At 39.2% G+C, this 24,042-nt stretch overlaps 1 protein-coding gene and 1 non-coding gene across 2 annotated transcripts in view; both read left to right on the top strand.

The window, feature by feature from the left end:
* The window catches only part of LOC131752835 (dehydrogenase/reductase SDR family member 2, mitochondrial-like), a 188,720-nt gene that overhangs the window by 103,132 nt on the left and 61,546 nt on the right, over positions 1 to 24,042 (top strand). The window lies entirely within an intron of this gene.
* On the top strand, positions 21,193 to 21,379 carry LOC131753964 (U2 spliceosomal RNA). The gene has a single exon (XR_009335017.1). It is a non-coding gene; the product is annotated as a U2 spliceosomal RNA (small nuclear RNA).

The raw sequence follows: 24,042 nt of genomic DNA, 5'->3' as shown, positions 1-24,042 counted from the left end.
ATGGTTGCCTTCTGGTGAGAGCCCTCCTCCTTGTTGATAGCCAGCGCCTTCTTGCTGGGTCCTCACGTGGTGAAAGGGGTGAGGGACCTCTGTGGTGTCTCATTTATAAACACACTAATCCCATTCATGAGGGCTCTGCCCTCGTGACTTAAGCACCTACCAAAGACCCCACCTCCTAACATGGGGGGACATCAACATTCAGACTGTAATTAATGTCCACGAAGCCTTTAGGAATTTAGTATTTCCATGTGTTATGATTGGGTTTAATGTTCATTCTTTTATTCACTGAGTATTTATTGAGGACCTACTATCAGCCAGAAACTGTGTGAGGCACTGGAAATACAATGATGAGCAAAACAGACCAAGACCCTGTTCTCAAGGAGACAGTGATTGTGAAGTAAGGGTCAGACATTAATCAGATAATCACACTCATTTACTAATTACAAACTGTGATGACTGTGGTTTCTGAGTTGTGGAGATGGAACTGAGAGCTTGGAAAGAACTAAGCAGCTAGAATTTGCAGGACAAAAGACAGAGAGGAGAGACCTGCAGAGGAGAACTTCACAGATCTACAGAAGGTGCCTCTTGAGTATTCAGAAGAGTACTGATCAGCACATGCATGTGAGAAAACTAACCAAGGCCAGAGAAAGAACTGCTGGAAAGTTTCCTGGCTGCTCTCACAAGGCCAGGAATAGCACCTGTTTCCATCAGCAGATTGAAAACCTTATAATTCATGGGGCATTGGGCAGAGTGCTCTGAGGGGTCTCACCTCAGTAATGAAGAATAATCATTCTTAGACTGAACGCTACTCTGATCCCATTTAACGAACATTCAAAGCAAGATCCAAAAGGATCAAACTGCTCCTAAGTGATTTAACTGTATCCCAGAACAAAATTCAAGAAGATTAATTGGAATACAAAAATATCCAGCATCTAAGAAGATAAAATGCATAATGTATAGCTTCCAATCAGAAATTACAAGGCATGCAAAGAAGCAGGAAAATCCAATCATAATAAAGAAAAAAAAAATCAATCAATCCCAACTGATACAGCTGACAGAGATGTTAGAATTAGCATAACAAATATATTAAATAGATGTATTCCATATGTCCACAAATTATGTAGAGATATGGAAGACTTTTTAAATTTAATTTAATTTATTTTTTTATATAGCAGGTTCTTATTAGTTATCCATTTAATACATATTAGTGTATATATGTCAATCCCAATCTCCCAATTCATCACCCCCACCCCACCACCACTTTCCCCCCTTGGTGTCCTTACATTCGTTCTCTGCATCTGTTCATGCGCTGGAAGAGCAAAATGTCATTTCTCCCCAAACTGACCTATAGAGTCAATGCAATCCAATAAAAATTTCAACAGCTTTTTTCATGGAAGTTGACAGACTGATAATATGTATGGGTTAATAATAACCCATACTTCACATCATGTACAAACATTAACTCAGAAAGGATCCTAGACCTAAGTGTAAGAACTAAAACTATATCATTCTAGAAGAAAATATAAGAGAAAAATCTCTGTGATCTTGGGCTAGGCAAAGATTTCTTAGATAACATGGTCCAAATACCTACAATAATCATTTCTTCTGGGAGGCCCTGACCCTCATCCTGGACAGCTATCTTTTTTTTTTTTTCTGTATTCTACCTGAGCACTTTGTATATGATACTCATCAAATCATACTGTATATGTTTATATTTCTCTCCTGCATTGAGCACACCTAGAGTAAAGATCATGTCTTAATTATTTTAATGTCTCCAAAGTTCAATAAATGTTAATTACATGATGTCTCCAACTCCAAGATTAATCAGAGAGAAAATTTTTTCCTAGGAGCCTCTCAGCATATTTCCTGATGTCTCTTTGGCCAGAACTGGGTCATAGGGTTACCTCTAAGCAAATCACTAGTTAATGCAATTACCATGATTTACTTGGACCATTTATGCTTCACTCTTAGGGGATGGGCTTACCTTCCCCAAGGAGCTATGGCTGTTGGGTAGGCTGGCTGCAGAGAACTCTCAGAAGTGTGGTGATGGTGGAGTTGGTGACATTAACCAGGCTGCTTCATTTTCCACTGTGAGGTTGTAATTCACAAACAACCTAGCTTATACCTAGATTTTGGAAGGAAAAACTGCCAGATATCACTATATTAGAAAATAAAAAGAACAACACAGCTCTGCTACAGTAGGAAGAGTGAAATTATTCATCTGAAACAGCAAGACTTTGCACTGGGCTTTTAATAGCTTTTTAGATAATGCATCTATAGAAAAAGCTTGGTAAGCTTTACTGCTGAATCATTTACATCAACTCATACAATTTTGAATATTTATTATTTTTCACAATAGCCATTGTTTAAGAACATATGTTGTTATATAAACATTCTTCACAAACCTTAAAACTAACTGAAGCAATAGATATTATTACAGTAAATGTTAGAAGCAAAAAAAAAAAAATCTAGCCAGTGGGTCCTAGGAGTTTGTATTGATATTTTCTATGTGAATATAGCAGCTTAGAGAAAATAGGATGCAAGGAAAAAAACATGTAAAAAATGTTGTTTCTAACCTAACAAATCTGGCAGCAAGCATTTCACTGAGAAAAACTGACTTCCTTTCTTAAAGGAAAAATTCATATTTCTAATTTTGTGTTTTTGTCTGCTGTTTGGTTTTGTTTTGTTAAATAAAATCTTGTATTTTTCTTCCACGCTGTGAACCTCAGGTCCTATTTGGACCACTTCAGGATATGGAAGCTCTGAAGCAATCTCTCAGTCTAGAGTACATGAAAGGACAGTTTTCAGGTCTGGGAACAAGCAAATGGGGAGAAGAGGAGAATTTTTTTTTTAATTTTTTTTTTTTAGAAGATGTTGGGGGTAAGAGTTTTTATTAATTAACTAATTTATTTTTGCTGTGTTGGGTCTTCGTTTCTGTGTGAGGGCTTTCTCTAGTTGCGGCAAGCGGGGGCCACTCTTCATCGCGGTGCGCGGGCCTGTCACTCTCGCGGCTTCTCTTATTGCGGAGCACAGGCTCCAGACGCACAGGCTCAGTGGTTGTGGCTCACGGGCCTGTTGCTCCGCGGCATGTGGAAGCCTCCCAGAGCAGGACTCGAACCCATGTGCCCTGCATTAGCAGGCAGATTCTCAACCACTGCGCCACCAGGGAAGCCCAAGAGGAGAATTTGAAGCTGTGTTTTCATCCCCTCCCTCAGTCTCTATAATGACTTATGCCTTTAGAGCTCTGAGAAAAAACGTGGGTAATCTGTGCTCATTGCCCTTCCTCCAATCCATATGCCAAAGGGAAATCTCTCAGCTCCAAGACTGAACTCCCCAGCTACCTAGTCCTCCTCAAACCAGTCTCCCAGTCGGGTCAAAACTGCCATCATGGGGACTTCCCTGGTGGCACAGTGGTTAAGAATCTGCCTGACAATGCAGGGGACCTGGGTTCGAGCCCTGATCTGGGAAGATCCCATGTGCCACGGAGCAACTAAGCCCATGCACCACAACTACTGAGCTTGTGCTCTAGATCCCCTGAGCCACAACTACTGAGCCCACGTGCCACAACTACTGAAGCCCGCGCATAAAGCCTGTGCTCCGCAACAAGAGAAGCCACTGCAATGAGAAGCCCGCGCACTAAAAGGAAGAGTAGCCCCTGCTCGCCGCAACTAGAGAAAGCGCGCGTGCAGCAACGAAGACTCAATGGAGCCATAAATAAATAATAAAATAATGGAGGCCAGAAAACAACCGAACAAACTTTTCAGAATGCTGAGAGGAAAAACAATAACAAAACTATCAACCTATCATTCCATTAAGTAAAAACATCCTTCAAAATTGAAGGAGAAACGTCGACATTCAGATAGTGAAAAGCTGAGAGAATTCATCACTAGAAAGCTTGTGCTATAAGAAACACTAAGTAAAATTCTGGCGGAAGGCAAATGATACCAGATGGAAACTTAGAACTGTAAGAAAAAATTATGATCACTGGAAACTGTAGATATATGGGTAAATATAAAAACATTTTTCCTTACTTTTCTTCAATACTCTATAAAATAGTTAACTGCTTAGAGCAAAAAAAAAAAAAACCCTACAAGGTAACATGGGATTTATAATTTATGTAGCAGTAAAATACATGATGGCAATTACACAAAGAATGGGAGGATGAGTTAAATAAAATTATACAGTTGAAATATTCTTATGTTACATGTAACGTGGTATAATAATCAAGTTAGATTATAATAAATTAATGCAGACTGTAATTGCAATAGCAACCACTATAAATGTAATACAATTTGTTTTGCTTAACAGCTAATAGAAGAGATACAATTAAATAGTTTTAAAAATGCTTGACTAACCTAAAAAAAGGCAGAAACAGAGGAAAGAACAGAGAGGGCAAATAGAAATCAAATAGTAAGATGGTAGACTCAAATCCAGTCATTTCTATAATTACATTAAATGTTCAGGAATTAACCAGTCCATAGATGCAGAGATGGTCAGAGGGATAAAAAAGCAAGACCCAATTATATGTTATTTATAAAAGACACAACTTAAATACAAAGGCACAGATATATTGAAAGCAAAAGGATAGTAAAAGATGAATCTTCAAAATGCTAAGCATAAGAAAGCTGGTGTGGCAATGTTAATAACAAAGTGGACTTCAAAAAGAGTATTTTACGAGATAAAAGGATCATTTCACAATGATAAAGGGACCCATTTATTCAGTAGATATAACAAACCTAAATTATATGAGCCTAAAAACAGCTCTACAATACATGGAAATAAAAGCCATAAAACTACTTAAATTTTTTTTTTACATTTTATTTTATTTTATTTTATTATTATTATTTTTTTACTTTGTTTTATGCTTTTTTTTAAACATCTTTATTTGAGTATAACTGTTTTACAATAGAGTGTTAGTTTCTCCTTTACAACAAAGTGAATCAGTTATACATATACATATGTTCCCATAACTCTTCCCTCTTGTGTCACCCTCCCTCCCACCCTCCCAAAACTACTTAAATTAAAAACTATCAATAAGTAAATGTTTATCAAATCACAGTATTGTAAAACTTCCTAAAAAATATGCAAAGACAGACAACATAAAAGAGAGATTTGAAATCATAACTACTTAAACTTTGACACATTAAAAAATAACCAGAGGGGCTTCCCTGGTGGCACAATGGTTAAGAATCCACCTGCCAATGCAGGGGACACAGGCTCGAGCCCTGGTCCAGGAAGATCCCACATGCCTCGGAGCAACTAAGCCCGTGCACCACAACTACTGAGCCTGCACCCTAGAGCCAGCGAGCCACAACTACTGAGCCCACGTGCCGCAACTACTGAAGCCCGCGCACCTAGAGCCCATGCTCCGCAACAAGAAGCCCGCACACTGCAACAAAGAGTAGCCCCTGCTCGTGCAACTAGAGAAAAGGCCTGTGTGCAGCAATGAAGACCCAATGCAGCCATAAATAAATAAATAAATTTATTTTTAAAAAAGACAACAAAAAAGAAAAATTAGAAATTAGAAAAAAATTATACCTATGAACAGCAAAACATCTATGAGCAAAGTCCAAGAACATCACCAAATCAAGACTTTCATCATTCTAGGAAGAATAGTTTCAAACTGAAGGCCGCACACGACTCCATCCTTAGGCAGACAATGTGATTGATTACAGGCATACCTCGGAGATGTTGTGAGTTCAGTTCCAGACCACTGCATTAAAGCGAATACCACAAGAGTCACATGAATGTTTTGATTTCCCAGTACTTGTAAAAGGCATCTTTACACTATACTGTAGTCCATTGTGTGTGAAATATCATTATGTCAAAAAAATAAAATATACATACCTTAATTAAAAAATACTTTATTGCTAAAAATGCTAACCATCATCTGAGCCTTCAGCAAGCCATAATCTTTTTGCATAGTAACATCAAAGATCACTAATCACAGATCACCGTAACAAATATAATAATAATGAAAAAGTTTGAAATGTGAGAATTATCAAAATGTGACATAGACATAAAGTAAGCAAATATTGTTGGAAAAATGGTACCAATAGACTAGCTTGATGCAGTGTTGTCACAGGCTTCAATCTGTAAAAAACACAGCATCTGTGATGCACAGTAAAAAGAGGTATGCCTGTACTTCTCCAGTGATGATAGTACTTGCTTGAACACCTAGGAACCATCACGAGAATTGTATCAGTTAGCTATTACAGTGTAATAGCCATCCCAAAACTCAGTCACTTAAACAATCATTTATTTATTTCCCAGGAATCTACAGTGTGGATAGGTGATTCTGCTAATCTGGGCCATGCTTGGTTGATCTTAACTAGCTCACCCATGTGTCTATAGTCAGCTGGCAGGTCAGTTGTGAGTCATGCTAGATTACCCAGCCCCAGCCAAGGCAGCCTAGACAAGAACTGCCAACCCAGCCAACACACAGAATTGTGAAATAAATAATAAATGCTTGCTGTTTTAAGCTGCTAAATTTTGAGATGGTTTGTTATGCGGCAAAAGTTAGCCAATGCATCCTGCCAGGAAAAGCTTTCTGACTATCCACAAATTATATGATGAACAAGATGATGATACATGAGAGAAAATAAGCACTTCCCTCCCTTAGACCCTTATAAACTTTTAGCAGAAATAAGAATAACCATGTAATTAGCTGAAATGTTTTATTATAGTCATTACAAAAGTGCATTTTAGCGGTAGAGGTGAGCCAGAGATTCTCTTGATTACTTGGAGTATGGGTTAGCCTTTCTAGAATCAACCATAGCCCTCCAGTATATTTCATGCTGGTCTCTCCCCCACCTCACCCGAAGCTCTGCAAACTTTCTTTTAGAATAGGAAGAGCTATCTAAACTCGGGGGAGACTTAAAATCATCCATGAGAATGCAGGGAAAACAATAGCTTCTTTTTTATATTTATTTTTATTGCATCTTTTAAGGATTTATGTTTTTGTTTAAAAATTTTTTATATACAAAATATATTAGTACAGTACTATAAGCATAAAATTTTAAAACTTATAAAAGCTCAAAATAACTTTTATAGATAGCATTATAGACATCTGGAGACCCGTAATATAGACATACCTCTAAATTTCTATATGTCAGACATCACAGCACAAAGAAAATGTAGCTCCATCTAATCCATCTTGAAAGAAATTCTCAGGTACTACAGCCATCAGATTCCACAGTTATATGCTCCTTCCCAGGAAACTTCTTCTTCTCATGGATCTTAGAGCTTGTTCTTTAGCAGTAATTAACTGAGCACGTGTTCTGTGCCAGAGCTAGTTCCTGGGTATAAGTGATGAGCAACAGTCATAGCCTCTACCCTAATGGAACTTGCAAGCTGTGTTAGTCTTTTAGGGCTGCTATAACAGAATACCATAGAATGTCTGGCTTATAAACAACAGAAATTTATTTCTCACAGTTCTGGAGGTGGGAATTCCAACATCAAGTCTCCAGAATATCTGGTTAGGGCCTGCTTCCTTATTCATAGATGGACGTCTTCTTGCTTTGTCTTCACGTGGCAGAAGGGCAGAGAGAAGTAAGATTTCTCTTGAGTCTGTTAAGGTACTAATTCATTCATGAGGGCCCCAACCCCATGACCTCATCTAATCTTAATTACCTGCCAAAGGCCCCACCTACCTTCTAAACCATCACCTTGGAAGGTAGGGTTTCAACACATGAATTTGGGGGTCAGGGGGACAGAAGCATTGAGTCTATAGCACAAACTCTCTCTTGTCACATAACCCTGTGTCTCTTCCTGGAAAAAGATGATATATCCACCTCCACGATGTGGAATCCCAGCTCCTAATCCCTGATCCTGAGAGAGCAGAATACCATATGGTTTCTATAGAAAACTCAGATCTATTTTGATGCTTTCATGAATCAGCAAACAGGATGTGGAGGGAAAAAAGAGAAAACCTAAAGAGGTGTTTCCTGAAAGAGGAAGGCAAGTAAAAACATTCTCCCTGTCTGACTTTGCCTCACTCCACAGCTAGCGATAGCCTTTCCCTAGCCACAGGTGGCTGAAGAAGGCAGGTAGGGGAGTGTTTTAAGAGTTAGAGGAGGGACTCACCTGGTGGCGTAGTGGTTAAGAATCTGCTGCCAATGCAGGGGACATGGGTTCAAGCCCTGGTGTGGAAAGATCCCACATGCCGCGGAGCAACTAAGCCCATGCACCACAACTACTGAGCCTGCGCTCTAGAGCCCATGAGTCACGAATACTGAGCCTGAGGGCTGCAACTACTGAAGCCTGCATGCCTAGAACCCGTGCTCCACAACAAGAAAAGCCACTGCAGTGAGAAGACAGTGCACTACAACAAAGAGTAGCCCCCACTCGCCGCAACTAGAGAAAGCCCACGCACAGCAACAAAGACCCAACGCAGCCAAAAATTAATTAATTAATTTTTAAAAAAAGAGTTAGAGGACAAGAAAAGATGCTGTCTCCCACTCCCATCCCTTTCTTCCCTCAAAGGTGGGTGATGACAGAGGAGCTCACTGGACACCTGATTATATACACAGTTTGAATACTCTTGATGGTGAAGAGAGAACTCATGTTTGCATACATTCGGCCTGAAGAAAGGAAAGAAATGAGTTGGTGCAATGAAGGAGGGATGAAGAATGAAGGAGGGAGAAAAGTGTCTGTTCTTTTGATGGCATCAATTTTACTCTCTCTTTTTGAAGGGTCAAATGGTTTCTGAACCACTCCACCACTTTCTTCCCTCTCTTCCATACTTTTTTTTTCTATTTCTTTCTTCTTTGTTCTCCCCCATACCCAAAGCTGTGCCAAGAATGGAAGAAGGAAAACTTATGCTTTTATAGGATGTACTTGATGAGTGTTGGTAGGAAAAGAGACAAATCATTTTATTTCATTTTCTTCCTATGGGCCAAGGGGAGTAAGTAGAAAAGGAGAGGCGGCTTCATATCATGGTATTTAAGTGTTGTTAACTTTACATTATGGTATTTAAGTTACAGAATATCAAGGAGAAGAGTGAACATCACCCAAGGACTTTGCATCTTCTTCTAGGGAAAGGATTTGTTCATTTTCAGTTGATGCAGAAGAGTTATATCATGTTCGGTAGAAGTATGACCTTGTCATTGTCTTTATTTAAAGATTAAGAATGTTTTAAGGAGAGGCATATAGATGCCACGTTGACAAAGGGACGACTTGTAATGGTTTATTTTAAGTGTCAACTTGGCTGGGCCACAGTGCCCAGATATTTAGTCAAACATTATTCTGGATGTTTCTACAAAGGTGTTTTTTGGATGAGATTAACAGTTAAATTGGTGGACTTTGAGTAAAGCAGATTACCCTCCGTAATATGGGTGGGCCTTGTCCAGTCCATTGAAGACCTTGATAGAACAAAGACCTTCCCGTAGGCAGGAAGGAATTCTGCCAACAAATGACCTTTGCACTTAAAACTGCAACTCTTCCCTGGATCTCTAGCCTGCTGGCCTAACCCATCAGATTTTGGATTTGCCAAGCTTCACGGTCGTGTGAGGCAATTCCTTAAAATATCAATAAATCTTTATCTGATATATTTGGCAAGATGCATGAGCAGTTTCTGAAAACTCCATACTTGTGTGAGCTACCTTCCCAGTCTTCACTAGGCTGTAGGTGCCCACCTGTCTTCACCAAAGGAGAGATAACTAAGCCCAGGACGTCTCACGGAAAGAGGACAGGATAGTTCAGTTCCCAACCCCATCTGATTGCTGGTTTGGCAGCCAAATACTACAAATAAACTTTAAAATAAAGTCTCTTGTTTTACCAATTCAATCATATCTCACCATTTGTTAAACCATTTCAGAATTTTTTTAAAAAGAATTAATAAAAACATGAAAATATTTCAGAAGATGTTGCCAACATAGAAATACAACAAAAGATCAACTCTCAATTAGCAGAAGTTTACAAAAAGAATAACACAAGAACAATAGGAGTAGAATTCTTTTTTTTTTTAAGAGAAGGAAAAAAACTCCAGAATTGCAAAAAAGATCACAGATTGAAAATCACACCAACAGAGTCTATGGAAAAGTAAGCATCACCAGAAATTCTGAGACACAGCTTCTTCAACATTTTCAACTACAGGGAAAGATAAACTGGCACATTTCTAAGAAAGAAAATATGGGTAGTGTTCACAGGAACAAGCCCTAAGGCTGAGCTCTGGATTTCCTGTCTCTCACTAGCAATGCCAGAGGATGGTGGGGTAGCACCTTCCCTTGAAGACTGAGTGGAAAGGTGTGACTTAAAAGTGACATTTTTCATTTTCTGTGGGAAGGCAGCAGAAAGACTCTTCGTACTGTCTAAACTCAGCCAACAGCCTTAAATCAAGGGGGTTCAAAGAAGCATGATAAAATACTAAATGTTGTAATTAGATAACATACTTTGGATATAGTTATTTTTATTGAAGAGAATGTGTAATAACTTTCAAATGTCATCAGAAAAGTAACTGATTTTTCTTTAAATGTTGGAATTAAAACAGGAAGGAAGGGGGTAGGGCATAACGTTTGAAAGAATGACATAGCCCGAGGACATGACATAAACTGATTAGAACCAAATGGGTCCAAGATGACAGACAAGTCAACTTCCACTAGACCTTGAGCCTCAGTATATGCTCACTGTAACACATCAGCAAACTAAATGACACGCCCACAGGCACCATGACAGCTCCAAGGCTGACCATAAGGATCGAAATTGGGCAGTGGCCGATTCCTGGAAATCCCCACCCCTTCCCAAAAGAGCTGGAATACTCCTCCCGTTCATTAGCCTATGAAATTACCCACCCCTATAAGAACTGACAACCCCATACCCTGGCGTCTTTCTCACCTTCTGAGATGGCCCACACACTGTCTGTGGAGTGTGTTTCTGTCTAAATAAATCCACTTCTCACTGAATTCTTTCTGCGATGAGACATCAAGAACCTGAACTTCATTACATTAAGTCCAGAAATCAGGTGTGTGATCTCAGTTGGAAGACCATGGGTTTTGGCCAGGTTCGAGTCCCCACCTCATGGGTTCAAGTCCCAATCTGGGTTTAGGCTGGGTTCGAGTCCTGGCACATGGGTTCAAGTCCCAATCTGAGTTGCACAGTTTCAGAATCAGTAAGGCCTAAAAGCAAATAAAGCAACCTAAAAGAGAAAAAATAATGGGGGATGGGGAGAAACTCAGGTTCTTAAGAACAAGAAAAGTTAAGAGAAGCGACAAGCTGTGTAGACCCAAAGGGCAATGTTGCTTGTCTTCTTAAAAAGAAGTGCCCCAAATTGCAATTAATGCAGTAGCTTTGAATTAAGAATGATTTATAAAATATTTTAAGATATGAAACAGAATTTTTTTGAGTTTTTTTTTCAAATACTTTGAAAGACTCAAGGGGAAGGAAAGCTCCGCCCTGCCTCAGAGTTCAGTGTCTGAGTGGGATGGTGGCCCTGAAGCCACTGCACATGACTTTGCCTTAAGTAGACGAGAGACATGACCTGATTTGCATTTTAAAATGTCAAACGTAGAATGGATCCTTCCTATTGCTTTCTTTATGCTCCTGGTCTCTCACTTGAGCTAATATTGAGATTAGCATGCTTCCTGAATCAGAATATATGTTTGTGTTGGCAGCATATCTCTGGGAGAAGGTGTCTCAGCCAGTGTGCAGGGGAACGGCGGGTGTCCTTATTGTCACAAAGGGTGTATCTGGTTATCACCTTTGACAACATTAGTTACGATCTGATTCCAGGACCACCAAACAACCCTGATTATAACTAACTTCTCTTGTAACTTTATCTCTAGCAAGATACTAAGCTGATCAATGAATGTTCTTTTTTGTTGTAAGTCAAGAACTTAGCATTATGGTTTTATTTTTCTTAAGTGTGTATTTCTATGAATTCTCAATCTGCTATCTTTCTTTATTATTTTGATATAAGCCTATAATCCCTTATCCACTACTCTGAAATCCAAAAAGAAAGTTGTTTTTTTCATTTGGCAGCAAAACTTGACATGAACAGATGGAAGTCTATTTATAGTCTATCCTCCTCAAGGAGAATACTTATATATTTTGCTGCAGAAATATAATGTGTTTGATTACAAGGTATCCTTTATCTGTATATACTGAGATACAGTTTTTGTCCTTTTTTTGCATCTATTGAGATAAGATGGTGTTTTTCCTTTATTATGCTTTTTCATGAATTATACCGATTGATTTCTTAATGTTAAATCCAATTTACTTGTAGTGTATTTTTTAAAATATATTGCTTGATTTGGTTTCCTGATATTTCGCTTAAGATTTTTACATCTATGTTTGTGAGAGATTAGTCTGAAATTTACTTTTGTAATATTTTTGTCAGATTTTGAAATGAAAGTTTATGCTGGCCTTATGAAGTGGGTTGGAAAGTGCTCTGTCTTCATTTTTGGGGAGTGTCTGTGTAAGACTGGCATTATTTTTTTCATAAATATTTGGTAAAACATTTATGGCCTTGGAGTTTTCTTTGTGGGATTAAATTTTTTAATTGTTATGGAGCTATCCATATTTTTCTATTTCTTCTGATATAAAATTTGGTGTGTTGTATTTTTCTAGGGATTTTTTCATTTCATCTAAATTTTAATGCCATTGGCACAAAATTACTTACAATATTCTTCTATTATTTTTTATTATCTGCATGATCAATAGAGATGCTTCTTTACATTCCTAATGTTGGTTATTTGCATCCTCTCTCTTCTATCAGTCATTTATCAGTATTATTAGAGAACCAAATTTTGGCTTTTTTGTTCCTCTCATTATGGTCATTTCTTATCTCATTAATCCTCTTGATTTATTCTCATCTTCCATCTACTTTCTTTGAGTTTATTTTGCTGTTCTTTTTATAATTTCTAAAAATGGATGCTTAGTTCATTTATTTTTCAGCTGTTCTTCTTTTTTGTATAATTCATTCAAAACTTACAATTTCCCTTTAAGAAGCTTTATTACACAGGTTTTGATATGGAATATTTTATGATTTTTCAATTCCAAATAGTTTTAAATGACCATTATGATTTATTCTTTAACATGAGTTATGTGGAAATGTATGCCTTAATTTCCAAACATATGTAGACTTTCTAGTTTTTGTTGTTGGTCTTTGTTAGTTGAGTTCTGGCACAACTGAACTGAGGACAGAGAACATGCTCGATATAATTTCAATATTTTTGAGACTTGTTTTATGGTCCTTCATTCCGGCCATAGATTTTTGCCAGGTTGATAGTTATTTTTTTTCAGCTCTTTGAAGATATCTGTTTGTTGTCTTCTGGCTTCTGTTGCTTCTGTTGCGAAAACCAACCCACTATTTGGCTGGTTGAGAAACTGATTACATTGGGCCACTTCACTCAGAAATTCATCCTAAAAAAAAAGAATGTATATATATATATATATATATATATATATATATATATATATGTATATAGGTATAACTGAATCACTTTGCTGAACAGCAGAAATTAACACAACATTGTAAATCAACTATATTTCAATTTTTTTTAAAAAAAGAAAAAAAATGCATCCTGATGGTGACTGACATGTGTTCTGGGTAAGAGGTGTGCTTTTCCTACTAACTGTTTCTGCACCAACACCATCAATCAAGGACTCACAGGGTGTCTGATTTACCACTGTGGCATTCCACATAATGTTGCCCTAGGACAAAAAACCCACTCTATGTCAAAGAGGGTGTGACAAGGGGCACATGACGGCAGAATCTACAGATTCTACCATATGCCATGTCACCCAGAAGCTGCTCATATAAAAGAGCATGGTAACTGTTTTTTGAAGGGATGCTAAGGCACCAGCAGGGAGATAATATGCTGTCTTTCAGGATGCAGTGCACATCTTAAACCAATGGTCATTAAACCAACGATGTTGTGTCCCCACAGATAGAACACATGTGTCCAGGATCGAAGTAGGAGGAGTCCATTTTAACATCATTCCCAGCAACTCACTTGGCTAATTTGTGCTTCCTATCTCCATGACTTTAATTTCTACAAGTCTAGAGTTCCTGGTTCCAGCAAAAACTAAAACTGGCTGCTCCCTAGTCATTGTGTTCTCATGTACATAGACCAGCAGGCAAAGAAAAGAGTTAGACCACTTACAGGGACAATTGATCCTGATCATCTTGAAGATATAGGTTGCTGCTACATTACAGGGGCAAGGAGAAATATGTCTGGAACTCAGGGGACCATTGAGGCATCTCTTGGTGCTCCTATGCCCAAACTTAACTGTGAATGGGCAATTAGTATCAACCATGCCTGACAAAGGCATGACAAGCCACCTCGGCCTGCAGATATGCTAGCCAAGAATGAAGGGCATCTAGAGTGTTGTAGGTGAATATCAGTTATAGTATCAGGACCAACTACAGTTGTGGGTACGTAGATTGCCCAACTAACTCTCCTCTTTCAAGTTTTCAACACGAATGGTGACTAACTGCCATCTCCAAATATGTGTTGGGATAGAATGAAGTGAAGCTTGAGTGGATATGAGTGACACAAGGGGTGGATTGTAAAGGACAATATTTATTCTTTGTTTAACAAAGCATCTTTCCCTTTGGCTTTCTTTTTATGCTTTCTGTGTGTGCCCTTGGGTTAAGTGTGCTTTCATTTCCAATGATCAGAACCTATGACCTTCTTTTAAGGACTGCCCTTCAACCTCATTGAGAGCCAGAGAACTGAATTTATATCCTGCCTTATCCCCCTCCCAAAAGGAAGTCCTTAATCAAAGGTTGTCAAGGGCAGGATTATGAAAGCCCAGGACCCATTTTTTGGGTGGGAATGACTCCAATCTGCACACAATTATTCAGACATTGCAATTCTAATACTTTTGTTTCTCTTCGAATGATCTCTCTCTTTCTCTATCTCTTTCTCTCTCCTATTTATTACAGTTAAGTGTATTTGAGGTGTTACATTTGTAGTGCTAATTTGAGATGGTATTCTTGGCCTCTTTGGCATAAAAAGAGATCTAGACATTTGTAAAAGTGGATCAGCTCCTGTTTATTCATCATTTAGCTGGAACGGCTTTGGGAGCATAGGCTGTCCAACTTCTGAGAGTTATACAAGTCTGCAAAAATCGTATAACCTTTTACTGATGCCCTGATATATGGTTATCCCTGGAACTGTAAAACCATCCATACCCTATAATATTGGCTGTCTGCAACATTCACATTATGCATGCTTAGCTCTCTTGTATTATTGATGATTGAGAGTTGCCCAAGAAAGAAGGAATCTGGGCATATATAGTAAAAGGCCCATCTAGATATGACTCCTATGCATAATTTATTAAATTTCTACCATCATCTTCAATTCTTATATTAGTTTTCTTCTTATCAATGTATTTCTCTCTTTCTTTGGAATTATTAATACTGGATAGCGCCCTTCACCCACTTTCTTTCCTCCCCTTCTTCATCCTTATAGTCCAACATTTGCAGTGAATGCTCCTGAATTAAAGTTACAATACAAATGTACCTCTCTCAGTCCCCAAATCAGATGCTGCTTCTGTCCAAATATAGCCTGCCTCTAGGGGGTGTGCATCCTCAAGAAATAGGGTGTGGCTATGATTCAGGAAGTCTAGGGAGGGGCCTGAGCATGTCATCTTCATAAAGCTCCACTGGCATTCCTGACCTGCTCCTCCAGTTGAAAACTCCTGCCCAAGAGAATCTGTACCTGCTTCTCTCTGCATCTCTGCTCCATTCCTCTCTTGCTACCAAATAGACACTCCCTGCTATGAGGGAGAGGACATTCCAGCTATGAGTGTGAGTAAAAGATTCACCATCCCTGAGAACTGCCTTTGTTCTAAGGTAATTTCCAGATTGGGTGAGGGTGTCCTTTGCAATCAAAAGAACTTAAGTGACACAACTAGTAAGCTGTGATGGCTAATTTTGTGTGTCAACTTGGCTGGGCCACAGTACTCAGATATTTGGTCAAGCACCAGGCTGGACATTGCTGGGAAGGTATTTTTTACATGAAATTAACATTTAAATCAGTAGACTCTGAGTCAAGCAGATTATCCTTCATAATGTGGATGGGTCTCATCCATCAGTTGAAGGCCTTAAGAGAAAATAGCCTAAGGGACTCCAAGGAACAGGGAATTCTGCCTTCAGACTGTCTTTAAACTTGAGCTACAACATCAGTTCTTCCCTGGATCTGCAGCACAGCAGATTTTAGACTTACCACAACTCCACAATCACTTGAGCCAATCCCTTAAAATCTCTCTCCCTCTCCCTCTCTTTATAGCTAGAGATAGATAGATAGATAGATAGATAGAGAGAGAGAGAGAGAGAGAGAGAGAGAGGTTCTATTTCTCTGGAAAAACTTAACATACGCATTTCTTGGTTTCTCACACATTGTTCTTAGCTCTGTGAGTAAACCTGACCTCTGGATGCACAGAATCATGCCCTGAAAATGGCTACAATTTCTGGACGACTGGAGACAAGCTCATTGGAATAGAACCCAAGAGCTGGACCAGATGTTGGTGTTAACACTCTCATAACTGTTACAGGACAGGTTGAACACGGTGTGCAATGAATAACTTTGAAGAAATGTGCATACATTTTCAAAAGGTACTTTATCAATAAGCAAATGTCCTGGTTTTGTCTTCTTTTTTCTGTCTCTCTTGTCCCTGGGGACCCCGAGGAGCAAAGTCCCCCTGACATTCGTGCTCATGACTCTCAATGAAAAATTTCTAAATAATTAGCTTCTTTCTAACTAGCTTTCTTCAGAGTTCACAGTAGCAAAAATTCACTCCAGCAAAAACATAGCACTGAAACAAGAAAGACTCCCTTTCTTGTTTTTTCCTTAAGCTTCCATGAACCTTTTTGTAAGCTCCTGTAGGTATGTGACACAAAAATGTTTCTGAAAATGTGGCAACCTATGAATCAAAGTGAGAAACGACACATCTTCAAGCCAGACATTTATCTTGAGTGCTTTCCTAAGATGTACACATCACTTCTGTGAGCTCGTGCTTTCACTCATTCTTTCTATGCCTCTTCCCACCCAATGGTGTCTCAGTTTCCCTAGCTTGTCCACACTCAACGAAACACAAGGGAATTCGAACCAATCTGATCACCTCTAATGGATTCTCGAATGGGTCATCATTTTCTAGACAAATAAACAAGAGTCAAATGACTGCACTTTAACTGAGTGAAGTGTTCTATAGAAATCTTTTGACTCATTAGCAGCTTGTCTGGTTTTTTTCCCTCCTTTTTCTTTCCTACATATTCTTTCATTCATCCAGAACCTTGGTGAAGACAGGAATCATTCCACTAGCTCTGATGCTTTGGCTACAGGCGCTAATGCATTTCTAGAATAAGTGTTCACACTTCTTGCCTCTAACACGCAGAAACATGAAACCTGTCCCAGGCTTCTCAGCCTGATGGGGAGCCCTAGGGGAAAGGCTGTTTGGGGAAAGAAAGAACTCAGTCTCTCTGTCTGTAGTTTCTTATTTCTCACAGGTCTCCCTAGAGCTCTCCTGCAGGCAATAGCCCTTTTCCCTGCTGATTAAGTCATCATGAATTCCTAATCTAACTGTGTGAGAGACCTTGTTTCTTAAAGTTGCAAGGAACTCAAACTCTCTCTCTCTCTCTCTCTCTCTCTATATATATATATATATATATATATATATATATATATTATATATATATATATATATATATATATATATATTTATTTATTTATTTTTTTTTTTGGTATGCGGGCCTCTCACTGCTGTGGCCTCTCCCGTTGCTGGAGCACAGGCTCCGGACGCGCAGGCTCAGTGGCCATGGCTCACGGGCCCAGCCGCTCCGCGGCATGTGGGATCTTCCTGGACTGGGGCATGAACCCGTGTCCCCTGCATTGGCAGGCGGACTCTCAACCACTGCGCCACCAGGGAAGCCCTATATTTTTTTTAAGCCTTGTATTTTCTTTTCTTTTTTAAAAATATTTATTTATTTATTTTTGGCTGCGTTGGGTCTTTGTTGCTGCGCTTGGGCTTTCTCTAGTTGCGGTGAGCAGGGGCTACTCTTTCCTTTTAGTGTGCAGGCTTCTCATTTCAGTGGCTTCTCTTGTTGCGGAGCACGGGCTCTAGGTGCGCGGGCTTCAGTAGTTGTGGCACGCAGGCTCAGGAGTTGTGGCTCACGGGCTCTAGAATGCAGGCTCAGTAGCTGTGGAGCACTGGCTTAGTTGCTCTGCAACATCTGGGATCTTCCTGGACCAGGGATTGAACCCGTGTCCCCTGCATTGGCAGGCAGATTCTTAACCACTGCACCACCAGGGCAGTCCAAACACTCTACGTTTTAAAATTTCTGCCTGACAGGGTCATTAACATTCTAACTTCTAGCCTTCCTGGTTGAATACAGTGAGTTAGTGTTGAGATGGTTGGAGCAGAAGCCCATTTTGACCTAAATCAAGTTAGTGATATATTTTCCAGCCACTTCTCCATCACATTTTTACAGGAAGAACCTGATGTTCTATGCATTCAACTATTTTGATGCGGTAGTGAGGAGATCGTGACGCTAAAAAGGATGACACCTTTACTTTCACCCCGTTCCTGATCCTACATGAGGCTTTGTGAGTTGAGCTGTGGTCCTGTGATGTCTACTGTGTATACTACTTGAAAATTTAAAATAAAGCCCTTTGAGGAGGGGATTGGATGGCAGGTTTGGAAATTTAGGGTTTTAGGGGAAAGTAGTAGTTGTTTAAATTACAGAAAATTGAGATAAAACACCTCCTTCCTCTTCCCAAAGTTGGGAGTGGGGTGGGTATTAATAGCAAAGGATCATCTCTTTCCAAAGAAATCTCTTCACAGATCTCTTCGGAAATGCAGTATGTCTCCCTCCATACTCTGATTCCTTTTTTGTGTCCTAAAACTGGATGAGAGGTTTAAAAGTCATAGAACAAGTTTTTAAACATTTTCTTTGAATATTTGTATATGATCACCTGGCTTTGGAATTTCTCATCTAAAGTATTTTGGTGCCTTGAACAAAATTTCAATTTTAACAGACTGTTACATATACAAAATAAAAATAGAATTACAAGGAGATAAAGGCAAATCTAAAAACATACGAGGAGATCCTAACACATATTTTGGAAACTGACATCAAGTAGACAACATCAATCAATACACAGAAAATATTTAGAAATAAACCTAAAAAAACATGCACAAAAATCTTTATAGGAAAAAATTTAAACTTGATTGAAAAAGGGTGAATATAAACAGATGTTTAGGTTTCTGGATGAGAAACTTTAACATTATAAAGATGTCAGTTATCCCTCAAATTAATCTAAAAATTCAATGCAATTGAAATCCCGGCAGGAGTTTTAGGCAACTTGACTGTTCTAAAATGCCAGTGAGAAAGTAAAGGCGCACTAATAGTTTAGACAGTTTTGAAAGAGAAGAATACAGGTATGTGTATGTATGTCTAATAGTTTAGACAGTTTTGAAAGAGAAGAACACAGGTATGTGTGTGTGAGGGAGGTCTCTTGCCCTGTTAGACAAGACATATTGAAGACTCTAGAGTTTAAAACAGTGTAGGGAAGGGGGAAGGAGGAGGGATAAATTAGGAGTTTGGGATTAACAGATGCACACTACTATATATGAAATAACCAACAAGGATCTACTGTATAGCACAGGGATCTATATTCAATACCTTGTGATAACCTGTAATGAAAAAGAATAAGAAAAAGAACAGATAGATATATGTAACTGAATCACTTTGCTGTACACCTGAAACATTATAAATGAACTGTACTTCAATTTTAAAAATAAAATAGGACTTCCCTGGTGGTGCAGTGGTTAAGAATCCACCTGCCAATGCAGGGGACACAGGTTTGAGCTCTGGTCCGGGAAGATCCCACATGCTGTGGAGCAACTAAGCCTGTGCACCACAACTACTGAGCTTGTGCTCTAGAGCCTGCAAGCCACAACTACTGAGCCCATGTCCCACAACTACTGAAGCCCATGCACCTAGAGCCCGTGCTCCGCAATAAGAGAAGCCACCACAATGAGAAACCTGCACACTGCAAAGAGTAGCCCCCACTCACCACAACTAGAGAAAACCTACACGCAGCAACGAAGACCCAACACAGCCAAAAATAAATAAATAAATAAAATATTTATTTATTTTAAAAATAAATAAAAAATTTTTTAAATAAATAAAATAGTGTAGTATCATCACAGGAGAAGAAAAATAAATCAGTGGGATAGAAAAGAGAACCCAGACACAGATCCATGCACATCTGGGGAATACTAGAGAAGGCATCAAAACTCACCAAGGAGAAGATAAACTATTCAGAAAAAAAGGCTTGGAAAACTGGCTCATCTTTTGGAATAAAATAAAATTAGATCACAATCTTATAAGTGGAAAAAACAAATTTTAGATCAAATAAAACTTTTAAACTAGTAGAAAAATATATAGAAGTATATCTCTGTGACTTGGCAATGGGTGGGCTTCCTAAAGCAGACACAAAAAGCACAAACCATAAAGGAAAAGATTAATACATTTGATTATATTAAAATTGAAAACTTCTGTTTGGCAAAAGACACTATAAACACATTTAAAAGGCAAGTGGCAGACTATGAAAGCACATTTGCAAAATGTAGCAGATTTGCATATGTAGCAGATGAAGGTGTAGTGTCCAAATAGACAAATAACTCCTACAAATGTAAGGAAAAGACAATATGGAAATGTTGCCAAATGAGGAGCAGACAATTCACAGGAGAGGACACTCAAACAGTAAAAAAAATTATAAAAGATCCTCAAACTCCTAGTAGCTGTGGAAAATAAAATTAATAATTTATATATCATCTTTCACTAATCGGAATGACCAAAATTTGAAAGATTGCTGTTACAAATGCTGGCAGATATAGCAGTTATGGGCTACATATTTATACAATATTTTTAGAAAACAATTAAAAATTTAAACGTTCCTACCCTTCAGTCAGCAGGAGCCATCATGAATTCTATTTACTTCCTTGTCCAAATCAGGACATCCTTGAAGGCCTGTGGCTCTCCTCTCAGTTAATTTCTAAATATGACACACCCCAGGCCTTCCTCACCTGTCCCCACACTGGCCCAGGGCCTGGAAAGCATAAGACTATCTCTGACCTTCTCTTGCCCCACATGCAAAACACCTTTTGTCTGTGTGATTCCATGGCCTGATAGCACAGGTGATTTCTTCCTGATGCCTGCTGCTCAGAAGTATGGCCTGGGCAACTGCTTCTCAGCCTTTTGGCTAAGATCAGGTGTAGTATCTATCCTTATCAGAAGTATGGCCTGGGTTCTCTTTATTCTCAGACCCTAAACATTATGGAGAATTTGTCAGGTTGTTAGTTATCCCCACTCTAGACTAGGCAGGGACAGGAGATTTACACCATTCCCACTCTGCATCTCTGCCCCAAATTCTTCTCTTACACCAGCTCATAGAAATGTTCTAGTCTGTTCTATTGGCTAACTTTTTTTTTTTAAGTCTCTTTTGGTCTGAGACTTGGACTATACTTCTCGAACTTAGAGGCTAAAAATGTGAAATTTCCCAACCTTCTACTTCCTTACTAGGTGTGGTGGTATTAAAATATGTTCAAAATTTCATTGGTACACCTCCCTTCAAGTGATGGAAGCCAAATTCCTATCCCTTTGAGTATGGGCTGAACCTAGTAACTTGCTCCTAATGAATAGAATACTGTGGAAGTGACAGTGTATAACTTGGGAGAGTAGGTCATAAAAGGTACTGCCACCTCCTGCTCACTCTCCTTTGGACCATTCACTCTGGGGTAGGCCAGCTGCCATACTGTGATGTCACTCAAGCAGCCTATGTGAAGCCCATGTAGTGAGAATGCCTGCCAACAGCCATGTGAGCAAGCCATCTTGGAAGCAGATGCTCCAATCCCTTTCGGCCCTGTCTGACATCTTGATTGCAACAACACAAGAGCCTGTGAGCCAGAACTACCCAGATAAACTGACCCACAGAAACTGTGAGCTAATAAATATTTGTTGTTTTAAGACTCTAAATTTTGGGGTAATTTGTTACACAGCAATAGATAATTAATACACTGAGGGGATTGGCAACATCTTGTCTCATGGCCAAATGGGATAATCAAAGAGAGAAGAAAAGAACATACAGGTTAATATTTTTTATGGGCTGAACTGTCACTCCACCCCCCACCATTCATATGTTGAAGCCCAAACCCCCAGTACCTCCAAATGTGACTGTATTTGGAGATAGGGTCTTTAAGGAGGTAATTAAGATTAAATGAGGTCATTGAAGTGGGCCCTAATCCAGTGTGACTTGTGTTTTTATAAGAAGAGGAGATTAGTGGACTTCCCTGGTGGTGCAGTGGTTAAGAATCCACCTGTCAATTCAGGGGACACAGGTTCGAGCCCTGGTCCCCTGGTCTGGGAAGATCCCACATGCAGTGGAGCAACTAAGCCCGTGCGCCAAAACTACTGAGCCTGCGCTCTAGAGCCCATGAGCCACAACTACTGAGCCCATGTACCACAACTACTGGAGCCCATGTGCCACAACTTCTGAAGCGCACGTGCCTAGAGCCAGTGCTCCGCAACAAGAGAAGCCACCACAATGAGAAGCCTGTGCACCACAACGTAGAGTAGTCCCCGCTTGCCGCAACTAGAGAAAGCCTGCATGCAGCAACGAAGACCCAATGCAGCCAAAAATAAATAAATAAATAAAAATTAAAAAAAAATTTTTTTTTTAATTTAAGAAAAGAAGAGGAGATTAGGATACAGAAGCACAGAGGAAAGACCATATGAAGATAAAGGGAGCATACTGTGAACTTGCTCTGTGGCCAATGTGACTGAGACACTAAATTTTTTATTTTAACTAATTTAAACTTAAAATTAAAACTGATGCTCAATTCAGTCATTGGAAAACTTTTAGGTACATTTGGAACAGCTTAGGTAGGTTAATCTACTTTTTCAACCATAAATTTTTAAAAATCTAAATACATGCCAGGTATTTCTGATGAAATTTAACATCTGAATTGAGATGTGCTGTAAGAATAAAATATATACTGGATTTAAGATTAAGATTTTAAAAAGAATGTAAAATAAGATTAAGATTAAAAAAGGAATGTAAAATATTCTCATTAAAAATTGTTGGACTTCCCTGGTGGCACAGTGGTTAAGAATCCATCTGCCAATGCGGGGGACACAGGTTCAGTCCCTGGTCCAGGAAGATCCCATATGCTGCGGAGCAACTAAGCCCGTGTGCCACAACTACTGAGTCTGCACTCTAGAGCCTGTGAGCCACAACTACTGAGCCCACGCACTGCAACTACTGAAGCTCACTTGCCTAGAGCCTGTGCTCTGCAACAAGAGAAGCCACCACAGTGAGAAGCCCGTGCACCGCAATGAAGAGTAGCCCCTGCTCTCCATAACTAGAGAAAGCCTGTGCACAGAAATGAAGATGCAGCCAAAAATAAAACAAATTTATTTTTTAAAATTGTTATATTGATTATGCATTGAAATAATACTTTTGATAAATTGAGTTAAATAACATGTATTCTTTTATTCTGTCTTCTTTTGATTTTTTAAGTATGACTACTAGAAAAATTTTAATTACATATGTGGCTCACATTCTATTTCTATTTCTCTCATTGGTTAAAGACTGCCCCACAGGGCATCAATTTCCCCATACACACACCTAGCAATGTGTCTCTTGGCCCCTTAGGGGTGTCACAGCAGAACAGCCCTTTATCTGGGTCCATAAGTGGTGAGGAAGGCCAGGGTCATGCTTAGCCAAAACCTGAATGATTTCTTGTCACAAGCAGAGCATCAGAAGGCAGAAATAAGGAGTTGGAGGTTGGAGTTCAACCTGGAGAATCTTCTGTCGATAGACTAGAGCACAGGCAGAGCTGAGGACCCTGGTGCAGGACAAGTTGCAGCTGTTCATCGGACAGGGTGGAGGAGTTATAATGCAGCTGCCCAAGCATGCTGCCTACCAGCTGCTTGAGAAGCCACCACACTGCAGCCCTCATGCACTGGCAGATATCCTCCATGCAGCTGATGGGTACCCACCCACTCTGGTGTGGGATGAAGTGAGGAGAAGC

The sequence above is a fragment of the Kogia breviceps genome, chromosome 3, assembly GCF_026419965.1.
Source record: "Kogia breviceps isolate mKogBre1 chromosome 3, mKogBre1 haplotype 1, whole genome shotgun sequence".
Taxonomy (NCBI): Eukaryota; Metazoa; Chordata; class Mammalia; order Artiodactyla; family Physeteridae; genus Kogia; species Kogia breviceps.
Note: the sequence above shows the minus strand (reverse complement) of the source record. Positions and strands in the feature narration are given on the sequence as shown.